Genomic DNA, 6,000 nt, shown 5'->3' with positions numbered 1-6,000 from the left:
GAACTAGAGAAGAACTGCTTCTCTCCATTCGATATATTGGACTGATGTATGCTCTAATCTGAATGTTGGTGTCCCTGCATAACATGGATGTTGAAATTCTAATGCCCACTGGGGGGTATTATGACCAGGGGCCTTCGGGGGTGATTAGGTCATAAGGGATTAGTGCCTTGCGAGAGAAACCCCTCAGAGCTCCCTCCCCTTACTGCTAAGTAAGATTACAAGACATCTGGGACCAGAAGAGGGTCACCACGCAACCATGCTGGGCCCCGATCTCAGCCTCCAGCTTCCAGCCTCCAGCACTGTGAGAAATGCATTTCTGTGGTTTGTGTCACCCAGTCTATGGTATTTTTGTTATGGCAGCCCAAACAGACTACGATAAGGTAAGGATTAGTTCGAAGGAAAAGTTCTTCTTTTTAAAGATGAAAGCAAATGCACAAACCAAAACATTTTAGAAACTGTTGGTTCAGATTATAACCAAGGTGACATTTGACTTTCAAAGCATATGATTCAGCCTCCAGGAGCATGGATATCCATCTTACTACTTTCCTTTAAAAGAAAAAAAAAACTGTATTTATTTATTTGAGAGAGAGACAGAGAGCATGAGTGTGGGGAGGGGCACAGAGAGAGGGACAAGGAGACCCCCCCACTGAGCAAGAAGCCCGACACAGGGCTCCATCCCAGGACCCCCAGATCATGACTTGAGCTGAAGTCAGGCGCTTAACTGCCTAAGCCACTCAGGTGCCCCATCAATCTTACTACTTTCAAAAAGGAGTCCAAGCACCAGTGTACAGCTGACACATGCGAGTCTCTGTGATCCTAAGTGTCCTAGACCAGGCAGGTGGCTCTTAGTGCCTCTGGGGGGACTGGCTTCACAGTCACCAAGGCAGTCACACAGGGCTCTCTGCACTAAGACGGCCCCAGATTTGTTTTAATGCTCTGCATGGCTATCTCGAGATTCTTAACAAGTTACCTTTGACCTTGTGTTTTGTGGAGGAAAGTCCAATGGGGCACTGCAGCATGTGGCCATGCAGAGGAGAGGCACACACTATGGGAGTCCACCATTCCTTGCCATTCCATTGGCAGAGAGTGTTCACAACACTGGTAGACGCCCCCAGCATGGGAGTTCAGAGAGACTCAAAGTTGCACAAGGTAAGTGTATCCCGTCATGACTAAGGAGGAAGGCTAAAAGGCACTCACAACCCCAAGGGGCTATGTTTTCCATTCCAACCAGAACTTGCCTCAGATGCAGAAAGAAGGCAGTGGTGTCTAAGAAACACCAGCATCCAAGCATCCCAACTATGGCCTTTTTCACTCATGGGATTTACCAGCACTGCAAACAGGGAGACAGAAAGAGAGAAGATGGAGCATCCTACAGTGCCTTCTCCCTTCTACCTTTCCTGCCTTTCATCAGGACAATAAAGGGAGAGAAGTTGGTAGGATGTGCAGGTATCAAGGTGCGAAGTAAAAACAGATGCGTTTGTTTTGTGCCGTGTTTCCACTCTTCTGGGAAGAAGAAAATACATATGCACAGAGAAGCTACAAAATATACATTGTGTGATTTTTGGTGAATCTACCTAAGAGTTAAATGTGATACATTTAAAACAGGCACTGTACGATAAAAAGATGAATAGTAAAATCTATGCTAATAATTCAAAGGTTCAACTTTTATTTACTTAAAATGACAACAAAAATAAAAACCGCTCTGCCGAGTCAGGAAAGATTCTCCTGAAGCAAAGAAAAGGCCTTATATGTTAGTGCCTTTGATGACACATTTTCCTGCTTTTTGAGTAAGGGGACCTACAGTTTTATTTTGCACTGGGACCTGCAAATTATTATAGAGTTGGTCTTGCCTCTGGGTCTATGCATCCTCAGAGGTAGGAAAGCAAAGGAAGAGTTCTTTACTTTTCAGCTCCCAGATTCTCCCTCAGGGAGTCAGGTCAATTTTCCGGCATGGTCCCAGACTTCCAGAGATCAGCCTTGGAGAGGAAAGAGTAGGAATAAGCTTATTGCTAGAATTATTAAAACTCATTCTGCTAGTAAATAGGCACTAGAACTGTGGTTCCATGAATTACAAGTATCATCACCAAGTACAGTTGTGCGGCTTATGTACTGCACAATTCAAATGCATCATGAATATTCTTACGCCTGGAATTATACGTTCACATAGCTGTACGTGCTGGCGGGAGTTGCCACATCGGAGTGGACTCTTGAGTGCTGGCCTGCCCACCAGATCCCTTTCCCCCTTCATGCCATTCTCTTTGAGGTTAGGAGATCGGTTCTCATGTTTCCTGTCCAACACCCTGGTTCCATGCCAGAGCTGTTCCATCTCTTACCCACAGATTGATTGACCGAGTTCCTGCTTAGCCCTTCATGTGCTTTCCAAAAGAACAGTTTCTGTTATGAATGAACTACTGGGAACCAGCCTCCAGTGTCATCTAGTAACTCCCACCACCCAGATCTGTCCCCTACCCACCAGCTTAATAACCTAAGAGATGGACTCCCATCTTCACCAAGACCTTGATCCCTCTGGGGCTTACTCTTTGTCACCCACAGGAGACCTTCACTTTCAGAATCTTTACTGGTAAAGCCCTGTGCCCCAAACACAGGCTACCACCCTTCTTGTCTTTCGTGCCCTTGTGGTGCATCCAGCCTCAGCCCTTGACCAGCAAGATCCTCCCACATACCTGTCTGCTTAATCAAGGACCTCTCACATGAGCATCCCTAGTTCGCAGAATTCCAGTCCCATCCTTGAGGAGTTCCGACCTCTTGGGTCTCAGACCCAGTCAGTATTCATCCCTCCTGTTTCCTCTGGATTTTATGGTTAATGAGCTCGTGGACAGCTACGTGAATCTCACATTTCTCCAGGAGAGTGAGTGAGTCAGGCTTTGTTGCGCATCAGATTCACCTGTGGAGCTGTTAAAAATGCCCATGCCCAGGATATTCTAACTCAGAATGTTTCCCCAGGGGGACAGTGTAAGGTGACAATAAGACACATCGACGATGGCTTCAGAAGGACGGAGTTTGACTTCATCCTGGCTCTGCCGCTTGTGATCTGTATGATCTCGGTGATGTACTTATTCTCCCTCTGACTCTGTTTCCTCCTATAAAATGGGAATGAGAGTAATAGCATGTTCCTTTCTGGAGAGACAGGAAAATGAAACGAGCTGATAGATGTACATGAGTAGAGTACCGCCCGACACATGGTGAGCATTCGGTGAAATGTGAATTGCACTGTTACTATTGTCCACAGGATCGCAGACTTTGTTTTGGCCTCCACTTTGGTTTTCAGTACCTGGTGTTGCTGAGTGAAGAACTGCTTTACCTTGGTCTTGGCCAAGCACAGCCAGCCCCGACCCTGGCTCCCTGGGTCACATCCAGGCCCTCTTCATCACCTTAAGGACCTCTGGCTTTAGTTTCCTACTGTTTTCCTCCCCTATATCACCAGGGAAAAAAATCTTTGTTCATGATTCAAAATCCAATGGAACCTCCTGGTCTTTTCCTACGTCCTCCTCAATGCTCCTCTGTATTTATGTGCCCCTAGAATTCTTAATTCAGCACATTTTATCCTAACTACTAGTTACTTTTCTGGCTCTTGCTTAGGCACAAAACCTGCAATTTATTTTTCCTCTAACGTGAAGTCCTAACATGATGCATACAGTAGATGCTCAATAAATTATATTTCTGCCAAAATATATACACACTATCCCTTAGAATCTGATTTCAAACATGCAGAGAAAATTCTGATTTGGCTCCTTTCATTGGAGACATGATTCTAACCCCTTTTTACCACAGTCTTCATTTGTTCTCCTGCTCCTGGTTTTCATGTGAAATGAAAAGTGAGTGCAAAATGTGGCATGGAATGAGAGCCAAGCCAAAACTTGAGCCCCATGGAAGAACTTCAAACAGGGACTTAAAACATGCAAAATAAGAACCAGCTTCACCAGGACAGGGTAGAAAAAGCTAGGCACTTGGTGCCTTTCTCAGATGTTCTGGAAATATACTTTGATTTCATATATTTTGAATTAAATTGATTGAAATTCAATGCTAAAGCCAACATACCACGTTTCCTTTGGTCAGAAGTGAAGTGTGAAAATAGTGTTTTGAATTCTCGGTTGGATGCACAGCTCTGGGTTTGAAGTGTGACAGAGTGTGGAGGGTTTTGAGTTACTGGAAGTTTCAACATTCCACTGGCCCAGGCTTCCAAAGGAATTAGAGAAATTGAAAACACGGAATTGTTGAGTACTGGAATATCAGAAGAGCATTGGTGAGGATTCCCCTCAGCTCTGTGAGTTTCCTTAGAGCTACCATCATCCCATCGTGGCTGCCACAGAATATCAGGCAAGTTGTTCATGGAACAGACAGTAGAGTCTGGGTAACCCTACCGTCCTGGGAATTCCAGTCAGTGGAGACCAGGGAACATACCCCCTTTCCAGTGCTGATAGAAATGCAAATAGGAAAATCCATGCATGCTTATAATACAGCAGACTTAGAGCTGGGTATGACAAACAGAGTGGACACTCCAGAGGGCAAGAAACCTGTCTGCCTTTTCAGAGCCAGGCTTAGTAATGTACAGGTTCTGAATTTTCTGAATTCTGATATTTGTAAGTACATGGCAATGGGTTATTATATTCGATTTCTGCTTTGTGCTCAGCAACACACTTGAAGCCTTATTCCATACTGTGGTGAGAAGCCATCTCTGTCCTCCTACCAAGAAAACAGGAATAGCTGGAAATTAAGTAATACCTTCCTAAATATCTACGGGTCAAAGAAGAAAGAACAAGGAAAATTAGAATATCAAACATAATAAATAAAAGACAAATATGCATAGGTTCGTTCATGGGAAGAGAAATTCCCAGGTTTTAGAAATAAAAAGGGAACTGAAAGCTAGATATAAGCTAGAGCTGAAATTTTGGTGGCCTACAGGAGTTGTCCTACATATAGATTTTAGTGGCTAGAAATGTAATGTCCACATTGGAGCAAGAGACTGGGCCACAAGCCCTCCGGGAAAACTAAAAAGAGCCCTTAAAATAAGTGTGTTTGAGCTAATTAAAACTATAATAGGAGACTACCACCATAAGAAAGGGTCCTAGTGATTAAAGAATGATAGGATTGAAAAAAAAAATACATAGGATTTCTAGAAATAAAAATCAGTTGTTAAAACTAAACACCAAATGGTTACCTTTTGGCTTTAAGTAGTGGTAGAACAGCTCAGAATCACAATGATGTAATCTGAAAGCAAAGCAAACAAATAAACAAATATTTGAAGGTGCTGGAGAGTAACCAGAAGCAGGCAAAACCTGAACGGCAAGTCCAGTCTTGAACTGAGTGAAATTTGTGTGTGCATCTTGATGGCTTCATGTGTGTAGGGGGAGACTTTAGGATAGCAAACATAACTAAGTAATAACGGGGAGGGGGTAGATACTGAAAAGCCGGGAGAAGTAGAGGGTTTGAGTCCAACCTGCCTAAATCCAGGACTAACTGCTGAGCTATTCACAGCTGAAAGATGCCACATGATCTGGCAAAAACAACACCTGAAATCCAGAGGAATTGAGGGGACATCTGAGAAGCTGCTTATCACAGGGGAAACAGAATTTGGAATTATATTCTGGCCAAATTACTGCTTGCCAGAAAAGAAAGTAATACTCCTAAAAGGAATGTAACTAAATCTAGTATCTGTACAATGTTGTCACTTACATTGTTTGAGATACAATCAAAGATTACTAGTTAGGCAACAGGATAATGTGACCATAGTCAAGAAACACACACACACACACACACACACACACACACACACACACACACACACCCCTATTAAAATAGTCAATATAAACTGTCTCTGAGTTGAGCCAGGTTATTAAATCAACTAACCCACACTGTAAACATTGGCATGTTACTAAGGTCCTATATGCCATATTGTAGTTTTGAGTTTCTTTTCACAACAGTTGTATCTGTTTGGAAGAATTAATACTTTGTGGCTTTTATTCTTTCTTAGCAATCTTC

The 6,000-nt window shown here is 43.3% G+C and overlaps 1 long non-coding RNA gene across 1 annotated transcript in view; it reads left to right on the top strand.

Annotated features, from left to right (window-relative positions):
• Positions 1 to 239: 239 nt before the first annotated feature.
• The window catches only part of LOC141373197 (uncharacterized), a 33,364-nt gene continuing 27,603 nt past the window's right edge, over positions 240 to 6,000 (top strand). The window contains exons 1-2 of the long non-coding RNA XR_012378906.1: positions 240 to 380; positions 994 to 1,149. This is a non-coding gene — a long non-coding RNA (uncharacterized lncRNA). The remainder of the gene's footprint in view (positions 381 to 993; positions 1,150 to 6,000) is intronic.

Source organism: Callorhinus ursinus, unplaced genomic scaffold (genome assembly GCF_003265705.2).
Source record: "Callorhinus ursinus isolate GAN/ISIS: 27379988/994484 unplaced genomic scaffold, GSC_fseal_2.0 scaffold8, whole genome shotgun sequence".
Lineage (NCBI taxonomy): Eukaryota > Metazoa > Chordata > Mammalia > Carnivora > Otariidae > Callorhinus > Callorhinus ursinus.
This window is presented reverse-complemented; position numbering and strand designations above follow the sequence as displayed.